Here is a 20,275-nt window from a genome sequence, read left to right as displayed (position 1 = left end):
TTAAATAGCCAAATCCCTATTATGAGCTTAACTGTGTCCCTCCCAAATTTGTATATTGAGGTCTCAATTCCCAGAACCTCAGAATATGAGTATTTGGAGATAAGGTCTTGAAGAGATTAGGACACAGCCATGCATGCATAGAATACAGACCATGTGAGGACCCAGTGAGAAGGCAGCCATCTGCAAGCCAAAAAGAGAGGGCTCAGAAGAAACCAAATCTGATGATAGTGTGATCTTGGAATGCAAGCCTCCAGAACTGTGCAAAAATACATTTCTGTTGTTTAAGCCCTCCAGTCTGTAATATTTTGTTATGGCAGTGTGAGCAAGCTAAGACCATCCCCATATTGTAGACTCTCAGAGTAAGAGCCCAATCATGGCCCTTACCATACTGCAATTTACCTTTTATTTGTATGATTTTAGATTGAAGTCTATCTCTCAGGCTATAAAACTCCATGAAGACAGAAAGGAGGCACATTTCTCCAAAGTGTCCAGCATATATTTGGCACTTTGCTGGTTTAAAAACACAACTTAGTCTACGGCCATGCCACCCTGAACACGCCCGATCTCATCTGATCTCGGAAGCTAAAGCAGGGTCGGGCCTGGTTAGTACTTGGATGGGAGACTCCTAGGAAGACCGGGTGCTGTAGGCTAATAAAAAAATAAATAAAAACACAACTTAAAAATTCTTTGGCATTCCTTCCATTAGAAGGCAGGATCTATGTCGGTGGGTTCTGGAACAACATAGCCACCAGAACATGGCAGAAGTGATGCTATGCCAGTTTCCAGGCTGAGGGCTTAAGAGGCTTCTAGTTCCTTTCTCCTTAATACTCACTCTTGAAACCCATCCACCATCCTGTGGGGAAACCAGGCCATGTGGAGAGGCCATGAGCATGTGTTCTGGTTGACACATGAATTAAAAATCCCTCAGAACAAACCCAAGGGTAGCTACCATCTGAAATGCAACCACATGAGAGACTACAAGAAAGAATACCCACCAAACCATGAGAGATAATAATAAAATTACTGTTTTAAGCCACTTTGTTTTGGGATGGTTTGTTATGTAGCAATATATTACCTGAACAGCACTCTAAATTATCTGCTCAATGAAATTCTTTCTGGGATATTTCTACAAATTGTGTCTGTAAGTGCTTTGGGATGTTTCTGGGAACCTTAATAGGTGAGCATCATTCTGCCTTGATTTTCTCACTGGTAGACTCACCAACAAGAGAAGTAATCTTACTGTTAACTCTTGACCCCTACTACAGGCAAATCTCTCAAAAACGGATTAAGATAGCTTAATAGATAAAAACAGCTTTTTAAGAGCCATTCCTTCGATTCATGAGCCAGTTTCTATCCACCATCACTGGCTGCAGACTCTGCTGTTTGTGGTCATGAGAGATTTTGGTTACTTAGTGATGCAACATCACCCTGTCTAATGCTTCCTCACTCTGCCACACCAGCCCTATCAAAGCTGCAACCATCACCATGGAAACTAGCCTGGGAAGAATCTCAACATTCTTGGTCAAACCCTCTATGCTGTCACCCACAGGGAGCTCTAGAAAGAGAGGCTTGTATCTAAGTAAAAATTGTTATTTTTGATTCTAAGAGGCACCCATTGCTTTCTCCCATTGTTTTCTCCCTTTCAAGCTGCAAGAGAATTTTTTTTTAAAGTAAAATTAATGAAGCTCTTTTATTTCTGACTTCCAAAATAACATTAACTGCCTACCTTATGGGAAATACTAAAACAATCCATACAGAACCCTAAGCTCCAAGAATTTTTGAGCATTTGGCTGATTCTACTACTAATTGAGAAGGGCAGAGACTAATAATAGTTAAGTACGAGGCTTCAGAGACAGACCGCAGTTCAAGTCCTGACTATATTACTCAGTATCTCAGCAAATCCATTCATTCATTTATACAGTCATTGAACAAAATGTTTTCATACACCTACTAGGTCACAGGCACTTTGCTAAACACTGAGAAAACCCTTGTGTACAAAACAGACAGTCCTGAAATATTTACCCCATGCCTCCATACACCACTAGGCACTAATCGAGTTGTAGGGAAAACAAAAATGAACAAAATAAAGTCCTTGCCTTTAAAGAGCTTTCCTTTTAGTGGTGAAGACAGAGGAAAAAATTTAAATATATGACATATCATTATAGGAGCTATGAAAGAGACATACAAGGGGTTATTAAACAGAAAATAATAGAAAGAGTCCCACTTTAGGTCAGAACAGGCAATGTTGTTTAAACTTTTTAAGTCTTAGTTTGTCTATCTATAAACAGACATACTACTATACTGTTTTGTTGAAAATTAACCCATGTAGAGCGTGTGCTCCATGCTTGGCATGCAGAGATGTTCAGTAAATGGCAGGTGGTACTATTGATATGACATATGAAAGAACCTTGGAGACTTTTGGGAGTGGCAATCCACCACAGGCTCTGCACCCCGAGTGCCCCTGGAAAGAATGTTACACCCTGACTGCTCTTTGCCTGGGCCATTGCCTAGAATTGTGTCAGCACTAAGCAATCTTAACAGATAAGGTCAAGACTCCCTGAAGGGTAAAGAGCAGGTGTGCCATAAAAGAAGTAGATTTCTCAAACTCAAGATCCTCAGCTTCAGAGCAAACCCAATGTGCAGAATATCTACCTGGGCTCCTTTGCATCACCACTTTGGGATTTGGGAATCTTTGGAGTTGACACAAAATGATGCTCATTTTCCTCACTGTACGGGGAGCGATTAAGTCCTTTATCTCTGACACAAGAGTCTCATGTTTTCTGCCAGCATGCATAAAACCATAATAGGCAAACTTATTAGCTTGTCAATAGAGTAAAATTCCAGATCCTGACAATGTCCTTCAAGAATCACCAGTGATCCCTAACTTAGTTTTCTACAGATAAGTCTTCAGTCTCTGACAGAGTAGTCTCTTTTAATGACAGTTCTTAGGTATCATCATCATGAAACACACACACACACACACACACACACACACACACACACACACAGAATGCAACCATACAACACCAATCTAAATCATCCCAAATTTCTGTTCATCATTACACAGAATGGCGACAAAGACATAAAATGACAAAAGAGGAGGGAGGGGGAGGAGGGAGGGAAAAAAGAGAGAGAATGCCAAAGAATCATAAAAACAAAGAAGGTGGCAAATTTGCAAATATTGTACAGTGCACAGATTTATTCTCAAAATGGAAACTTATCCAGAAAGAAAAATTATCTCAGACAAGTAAGTTTTAATCAGCAATGCTCTGGAAAACGTACTTTATCAAGGGCATATCATTTTTATCAGATGACAAAAATGGTATACAACAATCTTATGTAACCCAAATAGAAGTGAAAAATGTACAGGTAGCAATTATAAATTTTGCAGGATAAAAAAGACTTTCTTGGACCCCTTGTAGCATTTTCTTCCTTTTCTGCAGCCCAATTTTTTTTTTTTTTAAGACCAAACATGTAAGTTGAATTTGCTAACTCTTGTTATATTATGGCAAAAGCTCAGAATTTGAAATGAATTTTAATTAAGTGTACTGCTGGAAGTTTGGAAATTCCAATTGGACCAGTATTTGTCTATTTCATCTTGGCTGCAAAAAGCAACACTGCTTTCCTTTCTCATTACCACTTACTCCTAGTAGTCACGTGCATATTCCAGGGAAAGAAATGGCAGGTACAAAGAGATACGCGCACACATGAACCACCATTTCAGACACACATTTTGTTTGTTTAAAAAAGAAATCACCTGGAAAAAGGAAGCAGATTTATCACTTCTCCCAGGCACTAACCGTGCTATGGAATTACATCACGTCTAGAATAATTGCATCGATGAAATATTTATATGCACTCATTACAGGAAAACACTCCGTTTTATAACCAAGATTTTGTGCTGCTTAAGTGAAAAAGCAGAAAGAGTTTAGTTTGTGGAAACCATTCTAGTTTGGATTTGTAAATTTAGTAAACTCAAACCAGGGTAGCTCCCATATCAGCTGAGATGTCCTTTAGGCAGTCAGACGTGCTAAAAGCACTTCGTGAGAGCACAGCTTTCAAAAAGCTCCATATTTCAATGAAAGGTATATGAGATTCAGGTCTCTCTGTTGTCTAATGCCTTTGAAAACTAAACATCGAATTCCAAGAGAGCATCTATGGAGATAAACCATGCTGGCTCCCTTGGATTGTTTTAAATTAAAGGCATCCTCTAGTCCTCATCTTTTGGGGCTGATGTAGCAGACACTGTCTACCCAGGATTGAAGAATTATATCAGATACAGGACCTGCCTGAGAATCTGGGATGTTAAAGACACAGAAGGCATAGTAGGGATGCCTAATCTAATAAACTGTAATCTCAAAGGGAATTTGTGCCATCTCCCTGTTAGAAAACCCAGAGACTACAGAACACACAAGACTGAAACACATAAAAAATTTCCATCTTGAGAAACTGCTCTGAGGAGGAAAATAAAAATAATAAATTTTCTCTACCCAGGACTGATTTGTCAATTACTTCAGTGTGCAATGCACCAAAAAAAAAAGAACCAGAGAGCAGCAATTAGGCCAACACAAAGACAGACTATCTTATTTCACAGAGTGGTAGGAACAGTGGGGAACTGCAATTCGTTCCTTGCTACCTGACTCTGAAATCCCCAGCTCTTTAAAATCACTTAATTGCTTATCTTTGCAGGGAACGTTTACATCCTTTCTCTGCTTCCTCTCTCCCAGAGCTCTCTGCCTAACAATTCATGTGGTAGAGTTTCTAATAACTCTTCTCCCGAGACCCAAGACAAATGGAAAGAATAAACACACATTCGGGGAGTCCGCATGGAGGGCCCACTGTATACACAGGGTCATGTAAGGGGTTGAGGGTAAGAAAAAATATGATTCTATAAACCACAGCATGACTTAGAAAAAAATTTTGAATACAAGGTTTCGAACAGTTTATTGTTAACTGTTGGCTGCAGCAACTGAAAGTCAAGTCAAACTAGTTTGGGCAAAACAAATTTATCAGTGCATGGGGCAAGTAGAATAACGGCCCCCCATAGATGTCCATGACCTACTCCTCGAACCTGTAAATTTGTCACCTTACATGGTGAAAGGGACTTTGCACCTGTGATCAAGTGAAAGACCTCGAGATAGGGAGACAATTCTGGATTATATGGATGGGCCAATCTAATTAACACGAACCCTTAAAAAAGGAGAACTTTTCTGGCTTTAGTCACAGATATGATGACAGAAGCAATAAAAAAAACTAATACAGTACAAATAACTAAAAAATCAAAGAGCTGTCTTCAAACCCATTAGATGCAAGAGTTTCAATCAGCAGTTCTCAACTGGAGACAATTTTGTCCCTCAAAGGACATTGAGTAATGCCTGGAAATACGTCTGGTTATCACATCTGGTGCTATGGAGATGGTGCCATTGACATGTGGTGGGTAGAGGCAAGGGATGCTGCTAAACATCCTACATTGCATAAGACAGCCCCCTACAACAAAGAATTATCCAGCCCCAAATGTCAATTGTGCACTGTCTTAAAACAATGTAATACTGACACATTTTCCCTGCACGTCTTGGCTTTGCTTGGCTATATTCACCATATCTCCCTACATAGTAACAATGTGGCTGCAAACAGCTTCGAGCCTACAACTTTGAATCTCAGATGTCCCTTCCTTGATAAGTCTGGCAAAAGTCCTTGTATTGATTCTGACTGGCCCAGCTTGGATCACTCCCTGACTCTTGAACTAACTAACCGTAGTGGCTATGAGGATGGAGCCCTATCCTGTTGGCCAAGATGGGCCACATGCCCTCTCCAGGGCCAAAAGAGCTGAGTCAGCTCCTGTTCCACATACACCAGAATGCAAAATAGGGGAAGCCGGTCATCAAAAAGAAACAATGTAACAAAGATTTTTTTTTTTAAGTGTCTGCTCCAGCATTAGATTCTATCTAGCCAAGTGGACAAAATGATTTTGGAGGGTTTTATGAACACTATAGCAACAGCAACACCTTCCATGTCTTTGCACCTCTACATCTCTACCTGGGACTCTGAATTAATTGGTCTGTGAATCTAAATCCTCAACAAGGTGTTTTTCAAGAGGTCACAGTGACATACAACTGGTAGACTGTGTTGTCTGAGGTAAATGTGACATGACTTTGGTCAATACAGACTTTTTCTTTAAGAATGCTGTGACCAGGCACTCTAACAATAGAAGCAAGCTCTACAGTATTGCCAGAAGCATTATGGCTGGATCTAAAAGACCGCTTCCTGAAATGATGGAAAAAAAAAAAAGATTACTATGAGAACTTGATACAATTCACAATACACATTTCTACAATGAAAGGGAGATGAACCAATCTTTAATCAGTTGCAATGTTGAGTATTTGATTTATCCTTTTAAATCATTCTATTGCACTTCATCTCTCTGCAGAGCATAGGCAGTTTACTGTAGTTAAGTGCTAGTAATGTGCCTTCACGTAGAATTTCTTCACGTTTTATGACTGGTATAAATAGTCAAAGTAGCCTGTGATCAAAGATAATGCAGATTTCTAGGCCCATCTGAGGTCAAATTATTATGAGATTCACATATAAACATGGTAGGTGAACCCAGAAATTGATAGAGCATTAAGGTGGACAATATAAAAATTGAAACGAATAAATTCCTCTTTTTTTCATATGAATCTCCCAGAAATATATTGGTCATTTCAGTATTAAAATTTCCCAGGTTGGGTATCACCAGACATCCTTCACAGACTTCCATCTGTTAGTTCAAACTGAGCCACGGTATTTTTCCTTCCTTTGTTTCTCCTTCCTTCATTTTTTACTTCCTTCCTTCCAAAAACTACTAAGAGACATTGTTGACTACTTCCCCTTGCCCTTTCTCTGCTCCTCACCCCACCCTATACGTTTCCTTCTAGAATTTCTACCCAGCAGCACACAGTCCTACAAAGAAAGGGTACAATGTAAATGCCCTAAACTGTTGGACACTAGAAATGTTTTTTAAAAATCCCTTGAAAAATAACTTTAAACCGAAGCATTATATATTCATAAGAGAAGCATCAGAAGACACAGAAAGATACAAAGAGATCCACAAATAGTGCATCCATGTAAAGATAACCTCTATAAACACATTGCTATAGATTTGTTCCAACTGTGCATAAATGTATGTGTGGATTTTATTATTTATTATATGAAATATATAATATATACATATATGACTTTATATAATTTCATTTTTTAAAATAGATACTATACTGTATGTAATATGCATTAAATATTTTAATAAGCAATAGAATATTAGGTGATCTTATAACTAGCTTTTCATAACTTACATTACACACTGTGAATACTGTTCTACACCAATTAATATTAATCCATGACATCATTGTTAATACATAGTATTTTATTAAAGATATACCATAATTTACCTATTCAATCCCTTATCTTTACATATTTAGTTTTTTGCTCATTTGGGGTTAAACTTTTATTTGTTATTATTCGGATAGTAAAACTTAATGCAACTTCTTCACTTTCTATAGTTTATTTAGCCTTCCTTAAGAAGTTCTCATTCCCCCCCGTTCCGCCGCCATAGCTGAGTAGTATTAATTTATTTCAATTTCTTACAATCTAAATGAGGTCCTTGGATAAAGCCATTGAAATGTAAGTTCCTCGAAGGCAGGTATTTTTGCCAGTTTTATTTACTGATGTATCCCCAGTATGTAGACCAATACTTGGTATAGGGTAACTGCTCAATAAATATGTTTTAAATGAAAGAATCCATCTTTTTCATGAGAGTGCAAACTCCGCCCTTCCATTTTCCTCCTATCTCTGCTAATCCCCAAGATGACTTCCAGTTGCACGGCAGGCAGGCTTACACAATCTTGTGGCCTGGGGAGTGGGGACATGCGCTGGTCACTGGGTACTCTGCTTTATGCTGTGAAGCTCCTTGTCTACCCAGGTTACCCAGTGTGTTGAACACTGAAGTGGACCCCCAGTGACTTGGCTCTGCTCTCCAAGCTCAGACGGAGTCCTGTGTCCTCCTTTCTCAACTCCAACCTACCTAACACTTTTGAATTCTGATGAACTCTCTGGGCCTTGGCCATGTCTTCCAACCAAGCCCTGATTTAGCCTATTTAAGCTCTACCCTCTAGGATGTTATCTCATGCTCACTAATTTTCCCCCATAAGCAAGTCTTCGGTTTTCTACTCAGGACATGCACATCCCCCCAAGGAACATATCAAAACTTCCCTTTCTCATCAGGTGAGATTGCAGGAAGCTCAGGACTGATAGGATCTCTCAGGCCTTCTCTCCGCCTAAGCCCACTACGCTGCTGCTCTTAATATGTCGCTGCCAATCTGTCTTGGCATGGGGTGACCCTGTACTGTAGCCTTTCTAGGGTTCCAAGGAGAATGAAGCCAAATATATTATTGCTTTTAGCTAAGATGTCGTCCACCAGTACCCCAAAAACACAATCAGTGGAATTTTGACTTTGGACATAGGGTAACATACATATACATATTGACTGCCCTCCCCTTCCATCTTCCTTCTCCTTTCCCACTATTAACTGGGACTGAAGGGTTGAGCTCCATCTCACTCTACCTCCTCGGTGGCAGGGATTTCCCTTACATATAATTTATCCACCAAATCAGAACACATTTGCAAGTAAAAGATGCTACTGATATTTAGGCCAGGACAACGTGCGTGAACTGGAGGTGCCTGAGACAAGCTGGTAGGTGTGGTCACTCTAGTTGTTCTGAAAGTGATGCTCAAGACCATGAATCTTAGTTCTTGACACGGTCAGGGAGACTTAAGGGATTCAGAAATTCTTATTTTGGTAGATGAAGTTGAACACTCATTTTTTCTTGCCTTCCTGCTCTAAGAATCCTAATCTCTTGTGGCAAATGGACATCTCTGAGTGATGAGGAAGGTGGTTTCATACATAGAAACACAGAAGAAAACATTAATATACTCAAAATTATTAGCCCTCTTATTTATGTTATTCTAAACAATATAGCAAAGGGCACAACTCATGGAACTAAATCACTGCACACTTGCTCAGTGATTTTCTTATGCTTTCTTTAAGGAAGCAGGCTTACGAAGACTTGGTAATTACTAAAGAAGCTTGTGGGGGAAACAAGAAAAACATGCTGGGAGCCTACTAAGCAGCCTATAATTTCCTACTTACCATAGTGGTTCTCGACTCTGCCATGCTGTTTCCTCTTCCTGGAATGCCCTTCAACCACCTCACTCCACCCTTAAAACTCCTACCCTCCATGCTGAGGCCTTTACCGACTGGCCCCCACTCCCTTCCTCCAGTCTTCCTACTCATGGTTACTTGCTCCCTCCATAGTGCTCTCCCGTGCCTCTACACATTGAGAGTGCTTTTCAGAGGTTAAGAACTGAGTCAACCAATCTGTGCAACAAACTGAGAGGTAGGTAGAGTATCCCCATTTTGCAGATTAGGAAACCAAATTTAGTAAATTGTGGTTCAAGTATTCCAACCAAGGTTTTACTCAGCAGTGTCCACCTTACATGGTCTGTTTGTTGTTGTTTCTGGTTGTTAAGGATTAAATGTCTTATTGAATGTGAAAGCTCTTGGAAACAGTTTTGCTGAGCAAATATAACAAATTACTTTAGGCACATCTTCTTACTACCTGGATGTTAAACTCTTTGATAATAAAGTCTAGATTTCAGCTAAATTCCAAAACGTTAGCATGACATGAGAAACCTCAAGAAATTCTTAATAAATGTTAGCAGAAGCTTCATATGAGCAAACACAATTCAGCCCTCTATATGGCCTCAATTCTGGAAAGAATCAAGAGCATCACCACATGAGTTTCCTGTCACTTCTATTTCTAGAACTGGATACTTGGGAGGGGGAGGGAGCTTGAATGGAATCTTTGACTTTTCTGGATATAGGAAGTAGGTATTCATTGTTTTGAATAAAGGTTGTAAATGCGAATTTGGAGCTCAACGACTCCTGAGCAAGAACATTATAAGAACACCCCTGATGGACTGAGGTTGTCTCCACTGTGGTCACAAATCAAAAAAGGATGTAGGGGAGGCCCGAGAAGAAAACTATCTTAGAGTTTGGACTACTAACCAGCACTCAACAAAACCCAGATGGACTGAGAGAAGGGATGGTATAGAATAGAGTATGGCGAGTAGTAAAAACTCTTGTGGCATTGTGAATACACCATGAGGAGAAAATGTGTGAGTGTGTGCGTGCATAGGTGTGTGTGCAACAAAGAGCTACATTACCAAAAACTTTAATACTGGATCTTTTGTGCAGAACATCCAGCATCTGATATTTCTCCACCCCAAGGTGGCTCCAAAAGAAAGCTGAGAATCTGCAGATGCCAGAATCGAGACTAGGGGCACTCTCTGGCACCCTCGGCTGTGGAAACTCCTGGAACAGCAGTTTGCAAAGTTTTTAGGACCCCTCTATATGTTTCAAAATTATTCTAGCAAGCCTTTTCCCCTGCTTGCAGTGTTACTCACAAAGGGGACTGGATTCTATAGGTACTACATTTTTAACATACCCAGTCACTTTAGCCATCATACTAAACTGGGATTTGGGCCTCTTCAATACACACCTCCTCTTTAAGCAGTAATTTCTCATTAATGTTAGAAAATGAAAAACAACAAAAAAAGATGACAAAATTAGTAATTCGAACATGTAAGATGCACATCATAATCACAGTTTTGGTGGAAAACTTAGGCTAATGTGAGAGTAATGAAATCCTAATCACATAGGAGAGCCTCGCTAGAGCCTCAAGTATTTCATCTTCAGTGAGAGGCAGTGTATCAGAGAACTTCGTGTGAAAATTAGCGCGTTTCCAGATCAGAAAAAGTGAGAATTTGCTAGGTGTACCTGTGAACATATATAGTTAAAAAATCCCATCACTTGCAGACACACCATCATTTCAAAAAAAGCAATTTGATACTCCAAGCAAAGCACTGACAATTATAAGCCTATACAGATAGGTTTAATTAGCCTGAACACCACGTACCTTAAATATATATATATATATATATATATATATATATATATATACACACACACACACACACACACACATATTAGAGCTTCCTTACACTCCAACCAGGCTTTATAAAAGCACATGTATTTGTACATAAACTCACATTGTCCTGTCAAAATTATGATGTAGCAGTAGAGAAGGATGCTAAGAAAAGTGGTTACTATAGCAACAAAAAATCACCACCACACTGGAGACGTCTGAGTGCTTCTGTCTCATCTCTGAGGTTCTTGCCAGAATGACTTGCTCAAGTTATTCTTCAACAGTCCAGTGGCAAGTCCTTTAGGCATAGGACTCTGATTGTTCTGAATCACCTAAGTATGGTCATAATTACAAAGTCTTTGGATAGGGAATTCACTGCATGGCTGGCTCAGTACTGTCCATGAGAGGATATGCTACCTGAGAGAAGGGTTTTTTCCTTGTCTTTGTTCTTTGATGATTCTCCATTATCTACGATAATACCTGGCACGTACTAGGTGCTCAATAAATATCTGCTGAATAAATGAATGAATGAACACAGCATTAATAAAAACCTCGGTTCAAATCTCCAGACTTTATTTTTAAATATCAAGGCCCAGGATTTGGGTCAAAAGAACTCAGTTTTTCAACCTGCTCAGAAAACTCCAAATAAGATTCCTATGCAACATAGTTTGACACTGTATCCCTTCCAATTATCATTAAGTCATTCAACTGAGACAGGATAGTACACTGGTTAAGTGCATGGACTCTGGAACTATAATGCTTGGGTTTGAATCCTGGCTCTATCACTATGTGACTTTTAAGGGGTCATTTAACTTCTGCGTGCCCCAGTGTTTCCATCTGAAAAACAGAGAAAGTAATAGGACCTACAGCTATTATAATTGAGCATACACTACAGATAAAAAGATGAATAAAACATCCGAAGTTCTTATTACAGCACCACCCACATGGTATTACATATCTTATATGCCTTCCATTGTCTCAACTCAGCAAAAGCTGGTATAAATTTTCCTACAGTTGGGAAGCAGATTTCAAAACTCTACCAAATCTTTTAAGATCATATCACAATGATTACATTTACATCTCCATCAGATATTCAGAAACAAAAGCTGGAAAGCAAACATGCGGGCTATTTGATCCCCTGGCATAGCATGTAAAAGAAAGAATACAAGGGACTTCAGTGATACTGACCTGAGGGAGTAGAAAGGCAAGAACTGGTGAATCCTTCACTCTCCGCCCAAATTCTAGCATGAGTAGCAGCACTTTTCATTCTAGCCAACTTAAAAATGGAAACAACACAGCCTTAGCTATTGATCACAGACAAATGATCTGAAGGTTAGGATTCCAAGACTCTCCAAGGTGATTGCTCCAATATTAAAAAAGTTTGTGCCTAATAGGAAAAATATAGAAACTCATTATTTTCTCAAAGAATTTGATTCCACGTTATTTAATTAATAATATGGAAAAAGAGAAAGGCTATTATTTGAAGGATCTAGTTGCTTTTCAAATATTTTCTGAAGCCAGTTTAGCAGGGGAAAAGTGATTTATATGAACATGTTCTTGGCAAAGATAGTAGAAAAATATAAAATTATGTAAAGACTCGTTGAAATTAAATGAATTACTGCTGCATATGAATCAGTCTTTTTTAAAGAAGCTATACGGTATAAAATAGACATAGTCTCATAGTTGATTAGATTTACACTTCCATCTTACTTAAACTATGCCACCTGGAGAATAAAATAATTCAATGCTTTCTACATAAAAAACATCTTAGCCTAATACTTCACAATGAAAACCTTGCTTTTGAGCTACATTATGCCAAAATGTAAATCTAGGAAAAAGAATATTCACTGTTGAGGATGCTAATCATTCAATCTAGTAAAGACACTGAATCTCTGGAATTGGATATCTACTGCAACACACATTTTCCTCCAACTGGGAAGTGCGTTTAAGAACTCCACAAAATCTTTGCTAAACCTACCACAGGGCAGGCATAAACTACCATGTTTTCTTGTACAGGCACCAAGTTTCTACAGCATTCATAAAGCCCAGAAGTCTCTGAAAAATGCCATTCTCAGTTCATAGATGATATCTCGAAGATAGAGAATTATGGCCTTCTATACACACTGATATGAAAGAAGGCTATAAACAATTGCCATAAAAGATCACCATCCATAAGTGTGCTATAAAGCACAGCTTCTCAACCAGGGTTCTTAGAAAGACTGATGCCCTCAACCTTCAGGGTCCTGGGTGGGGACTTGAGCAGCTGAGGGCCTCAGGATGATCTCATCCTATGGACATCTTGATGGGGCTCTAAATTCTCTCCAAAGGGCCATGCAAATATCACCACTGTCTATTTCAATCATGACAGGCAAAAGGTGAGAGGCAGATGGAGAAATTATAGTTCCAGACAATGTTAACAAGAGTTTGGAAGAAACATGGGGATGGAGGAGATTCTATGGACAAATAAATACAGTAAATAGTGAAACAAAGTAATAGAGATTTCCTCACTGCAGGACTTTGAAAAATTCTTTAATATGCTAATGGCATATGCTGTATTTTACCAACTTATTTGACAGCACATTCATTTTAATGGCGCTACATCGTGATTAAGAATGCATAGAACAGTTTAGGAACATCTGCTTTAAGCATTTAACTTATGCTACCCGATGAAGGAGCTTCAATAAGCGCTTAAGTTACATCTAAATTATTTTTTAAAAAATGAATAGGAAAAGAAAGGGGGAGTTATTCCAGATGGAGTTCCGAATGAGGTAAGATGTTTTATGATAAAAAGGACAGGATGTGATCTGGGAGAAGTAAGTAATAATATATTTGGATGGCCTAAATTAATTCTGCCATTTTATTTCTAAAATATTCCAGGTATAGTTTTACATTGTTTGTTTATTTTCTTTCCTTTCATTTCATTCAAGTAGTATTTATGAGTACCTACCTTGTGCTCTAGTCACGGGGCATTCTAGTTAGAGAAGACAGACGAGATGAATAAACAAGGTAAGAAAGATGGAACTTCCATTTTCACAAAGTGAGAGAGACAATAGGAATGTTGATATATAAAATAAATTCAGTAGTAAAATCATGTTATGCTTTTAAGTGTGATATATCAACCTGGGTAATATGATTAAGACTGAGTGTGACCACTCTAAGGAGGTGACTGACATAGGGGCTGAGTTTAAGACTATGAGAACAAGCTAAGAAAGCAAACATCTGGGAAAAGAGATTTCCTTACCAGGCAGACAGATGCAAATGAATTTGAGATAGAAATGAGCTCAGGGGAACTAAGGAACAGAACAAGTGCAGCTGGAGTACTGTCTGAGAGGAAGAAAGTGGCAAAAGATGAGTCTGGAGACACAGGGAGGGAACAGATCAGCAGGCCCACAGAGCCCATAGTAAAGAATTTGGATGTTTATCATTTAAAGTATTAGTCCCTGACTTCTGTGGTACCAGGGAACGGTGCTCCTATGAGAATCTAACTCCTGATGATCTGAGGTGGAGCTGAGGCAGTGATGCCAGCGCTGGGGAGTGGCTGCAAATACAGGTTAAGACTCGCTCACTCACCTGCCACTCACCTGCTACACAGCCTGGTTCCTAAAGGTCCTAACCAGTCTGTGGTCCGGGGTTGGGGACTCCTGATCTAAGAAAAGTTAATCAGCAGGCTTTAGTAGGAAAACGCCATGACATGATTTCTTTTGTTAAAAAGAGGGGTGCTGCTGCGTAAAAAACAGCAGGAGAAAGATTAGAGAAATGAAGCAGAGTAATTCACACCTAAACATAGTAGGTTACCTCCTCAAACCTTAGGCCTAGAATTCCAAATCCTGGAGGAATGAATCAAACTTGATATTCACCCAGCTAAGGAAAGAACAGATGTTCTGTCACCCAGTTGCACTTTACCCTTCAAACAGTACTGTCAGAAGAGATACAGTCATCCCAAAGAATTGATGCAAAGAAAAACACACTTGCTTTAATAGTATATCATCTAGGATACTATTATTCTGAACACCTTCTTTTGAATCTTAAAGAAAAAAAAAGAACTTGAGGATGAAACTTAAAATTTTAACTATGTAAGCACTATTCCTCTAGTAGAATTCAAGTGTATTTTTTTAAAATAGTAAGACTTTACCTTAATTCTTAATACCTATATGATGTTCCTCAAAATATTATAACTCGATATGTTTAAAATTTCTTGAGATTAAAAAGAAACGAGACACAGTAAAACCCGATTAATTCTGACCCTATTAATCAGAGTTTGTGAAAATTTGGGTCTCAGTAATCCTAATCTGCAATTAACAGACAATGGTGGGGGGCAGATTTAATCTGAAGAGAACAAACTACATAGAAATCTATTTATATAGAACCAATACACTCATTACAAAGTGCTTATCTATTCATTATAGCAAGCTACCAAAAGATCTATTATATTGTTAGCCTACTTTGAAGTTCTTATATCTATATCTTAGCAAATGAATGTATTCATTTAAAAATATTTCCTACTTGAAAGTTTTCAGTAATTCTAGCTAGCCTTATAATTAACTAGTATGAAAGTCTGAGGTTGCCTCAAATCACATGAAATCAGTATAATTTAACATTTGGGGTACAGTACTATGCAGAAGAGATAATAAAAAACAGACATATTTTATCCAGTCACCTGTAAGTTTGTTTTTTTCTGAACTTACAAGTGGATTAAGCTTCAGCCATTTAGGTTTAGAAATGATGCTAAATCTAAGGCAGAGGAGCCTCTTTTAATTGTGCTTTACTTGAACGTTACAGCAACTGTCCCTTGAGCAAACCTGTGCTTGACCTCTCTGGAACTCACCACTGAGGGTCCCATCACTAACAAAAGTGAACTCTACCTCCTGACCTTTTCAGCTGCTCTGGGAATCCAGCCATAACCATAGTCTCCAGAGAGAACCTCTGAATCAGTTTTCTGTAAATACAGTGCTGCATTTGAAGCAGCAGACTGGACTAGATTTTAAAATAAGCGGTTAGCAACAAAAGACAGCAACACTAAATATCACCATGTAATGCAATCATACTAGCTCTGATCTTCAGTTATACAGTAGTACAGGATGGCTTAATTAAGTAAGAAATGCTGGATTATTTTCTTTCCATTGCCAAATATTTCAGGGCCTCACGTTCAATTAAAAATTAAAACTTGGCCATATTACCAATTGTCTAATTACATTTCTCAACATTTGTCTTTAATACCAGGCCAAAAGAAAATAATATTTACAAAATAGCAGACTTAGACAAAATACACTGCTGTCTTTTCATCTTGTGAACATCTCCATTACATAATTTGCCTTTTAGGCAATGTATCAGTTAGGAATGCTTTTGGCTGCAAATAAGAGAATCCCTGAATCACAGTGGTTTAAGTAATTAGTGGTTTATTTTCCTCATTGAATTCTAGAGGGAGGTGGCCCCTGGGGTTGATTCGGCTATTCGAAAATGCTGTGAAGACACAGCTCTCTCTACCTATTCCACCATCCTCAGCATGTTCCTTTTTTTCTTCAAGACTGTCACTTCATTGTTATAAGATGGCTGCTGTATTTCAAAGTAACGTATCTTTATTCAAAACAAGAAATAAGACAGACAAAAGAATTTGTCTTCAGGGTGTCTGTCATTCTTATTCAGGAAAGAAACTTCTCCCAAGTCCTCTTATGCATCACTGGCCAGAAGTGGGTCACATGTACAACTCTAGACCAATTGCTGTTGGAGCAGGAAGGGCTGACCAAACTGGCTAAGACCAATCATGATTCATCAAGTACAAATGGGACAGGCTTGCTTTGCCTAAGACCAAGTAATCGTGCTGACTAAACACAGAATCAGGGATCTATTAGTAGGAACAAGTGGGAGGCAAAGACAGTGGTGTACTCCACAAGTGTTCACAGGATGGAAGTATCTGTGCATAAACAAATGGCCATTAAAGGAGAAAAGTTACCTCATACCTTGTTTCCTCCGAAGCCTAAATACTGTGGGAAGCTGAAATGTCAGAGCTATAGAACAGAATGAGTTATTGACAATGCTCCTTCTCGGATTTTTTATTTATTATTTTTAATAAGAGAGGCAGTCATCTCCATAGCAAGTTTTACCATATTCACTGCAAAGAAGCAGGATGAATCAAATTACCTCCAGAAATATCTTCTAACACCAAACTCACTGACTGGATAACTCAAAAGGTAACCAAAACACAAGAGGGTATATCATCCAGTTTTTCTAAAAGATGATTTAAATGTCCATTTTAAATGTACAATACATACCCCAATGATGCAATGAGTGGTATACAAAGAAAAAGTAAAATTTACAAATACTCTCGCAAAGGAAATCTGCCCCACAGTGATACAGCTCCAAACAAAATATGAGGGTCATTGTTTGCCAAGTCAGACACACATACAAGTAATTTCCATGTCACAGCTAAAACACCATCACACTGCCAAACTTAACATTTGGCTGCAGTCTGGCTAAAACTGAATTCTAGAAGCGTATAAATAAATTTATACTATCATGCATAAATTAGCAATTTTTAGTGCTTTAATAATAAATGATACTTCTTATAACTCAGGTAGTAAACAAACTGTACATATTTATTCCCAGAAATCAAAGACTGATACTAAGATGAACATTGAATGCTGACTGTGGACCAAATTGGAACATAATGTGTAATCTCCATTTTGGTTAAGTTTACAAGCACAGGGCAGAATGAACCTTCATATTTTTTAGAAAATGACAAATGAAATATTACTGGCTGTGATTAACTGTGGTTCAGATGTAATATTAAGATGATATAAAATGTCACAATTAAATAATTCTAAGTCTTGTGAAAACTTTACCCCTTTAAATTACATTGCTTCCTCATAGAAAATAACCATGTAAATCAGTTAAGCGAATTAGCTCTTGCTAACTTGTTTAGCAATAAAAGTAATTCAGACTTGGCTCAAGAACAGGCCACAAATCTAAGAGAGACAACAGAATCTAGAGAGGAAAAGCTCCTGCCTCTCTTGTTAGTGTCTACGCTAGTTTTACAGTCCAGTCGTTTGGCTCTCAGGCCAAACACACATGCGGGCTGTATTTTGCTACTCTGATTTAAAAGACGCAAAGACTTGCAAATTCTTTGTGTACACACACACACACACACACACACACACACACACATACACACACACTCTCTGTATTTGATTGCTTCCTAGAGACATTAATAAACAATAGCTAGCAGAGAACACAAGTTTCATTCTTCTTCCTACATCTTCCAAGAAATCTCCTGTACTGTCAGGATTTGCCATGAGAGGAAGACAGGAAGATTTCTCAATTATTCCAAACCAGCATCCCTGCGGGAGACTGCTCTAACTGCTCTCTATTGCCCTCTAGAGGATTTCAATATTACAGCAGGAAAGGAAGAAAAACAACTTGCACATCATTGCACTTATTGTTCACTTATTTCTGATGGCTTAGGAAAGAAAAATATGAAACTGATTTAAAATGAGGACTTCTTTTATTTAACATTCAGAACTCTTGAGACAAGTTTTTACTCTTCGACTATCATAAGGAAATCATGCAAAAATCTTGTCACATATTATATACATCACAATTAAGCGTAATTAACCCATTACCCTATCCCTGCAGATATGGTCCACTTCATGGGGATTACACACTCACTATCTGAAGGTACTAAACTATCTACTCCCTAAAAAGTGCTCTAAGTTCTAAAACACTATGACTCAGTAGTTCTTAAATTCATTGATTAGAAACTCAAATGAGAGAAATAAACTAAGTATAAAACATTAGGGAATGGTGAGGACTGTGGCAAACTGGAGAGCTCACACCCATTAAAGAGGTGAGGATCTACTTAGTTCTGCTAGATTATGTGGGCCCAGTGTTGCAATATCATTTGATTTTTTTTTTCGTTCTTAAAAAGTCAAAAAAATGTAAAATCTTCATATTTTAGATGTTTAAATTACCTCAAAACACTGTATTGGAGAAGAGAAATCATAACAGTAGATTGGATTTGGCCCACCACAGCAGACATCTCTGCTATAAGATCACCTATCAAATGGCAACTGCAAACCAAGAAAGAAAGAAAAAAAAACAGAAGGAAAACTCATCCATCTGTCCTACAATGCGATTCATCCTATCAAAAACCATCTGGTTAATCGGGACAGATGTAGCAGATGTGGTAATTTGAAGACTGCTTAAATCTTCAACCAATCCCTTCATTGGGTGTTTCATCTTAATTTTGAAACAAAGAGGCTTTCTATGGCATATTAAAGCATAAATAAATTACTCCAATAGTGTGGGCTATTTCTTCCCCTACTGGCTCAGTCCCAAATCTCAGAAGAAAGATAGTCAGAGGGACATTCCCAAGGAGGAAATGAAGGCAATAGTGCAGATTCACATTTGCAAGAGGCCACACCACTGCTGCTGTTGTTAATCTTCTCCCAGGGAAGGACGATTGACACAAATGCAGGTCTGGTTAAACACAAAAGTTTCAGCCTTAATTCCTACTGTTATTTTTTCCCATCTTGTGTCAGATTTAAACTCCAGTCTACTCTTCCTATCAGCATAATCTTCCTTACAACCATTTATCTTTTTTTCAATAATAAGTACATATTCTCCGTCCATTTTCTCCAGAGCCAACAGACCAAGGAGTATAGATTCAGCAAATGAGAATGAGATGACAAGATGCCAGATTATTTTCATTTGCATGTTAAATAGATTGTCTTGTCTATATAAGCTTTACTGTCATTAGTCAAATCTCTATTTCAGCAGTATTAAAAACTCTTTAGTTACTATTCCCAAATCAAATATATGACCTTTGAAGATTCCTGAAAGCAGCAGAGGTCCTAAAATCTAATAAAAAGATCCAATCCCTTTCGATATATTTATTAGAAATTCCTGGAGTGTTATATCCAGTATCATATCTGGATTAACAGCTCTGAAAAAGAAAGCAAGAGAACAAATGACAGAGAACAAATTCTAAAATTACCCTACTGACCATTGCAATTCACATGAGTTCTCCTCTACATGTTAAAGAAAGTACATACATATGCATACAATTTACTTGAAAATCTGGCCAAATCTCAACTGGTTATTCAATAATAAATTATTCCTGAAGGAGATGCAAAATTAAATTTAAAGACTTATGATATCATTTAACCTCCAAAGATTTCTTCAGACGCCTTTGGAATTGTTCCGTATTTCCAGCATTTCATTTTTTTCCCTGAAAATGAATGAATGAGAGCCATACAGACTGC

At 38.1% G+C, this 20,275-nt stretch overlaps 1 protein-coding gene and 1 pseudogene across 15 annotated transcripts in view; one reads left to right on the top strand and one right to left on the bottom strand.

Annotated features, from left to right (window-relative positions):
* Window positions 1-20,275, bottom strand: part of MAGI1 (membrane associated guanylate kinase, WW and PDZ domain containing 1) — a 544,874-nt gene that overhangs the window by 294,021 nt on the left and 230,578 nt on the right. The window lies entirely within an intron of this gene.
* Window positions 532-650, top strand: LOC120593822 (uncharacterized; annotated as a pseudogene).

Source organism: Pteropus medius, unplaced genomic scaffold (assembly GCF_902729225.1).
Source record: "Pteropus medius unplaced genomic scaffold, Ma_sr-lr_union100, whole genome shotgun sequence".
NCBI classification, from domain to species: Eukaryota; Metazoa; Chordata; class Mammalia; order Chiroptera; family Pteropodidae; genus Pteropus; species Pteropus medius.
This window is presented reverse-complemented; position numbering and strand designations above follow the sequence as displayed.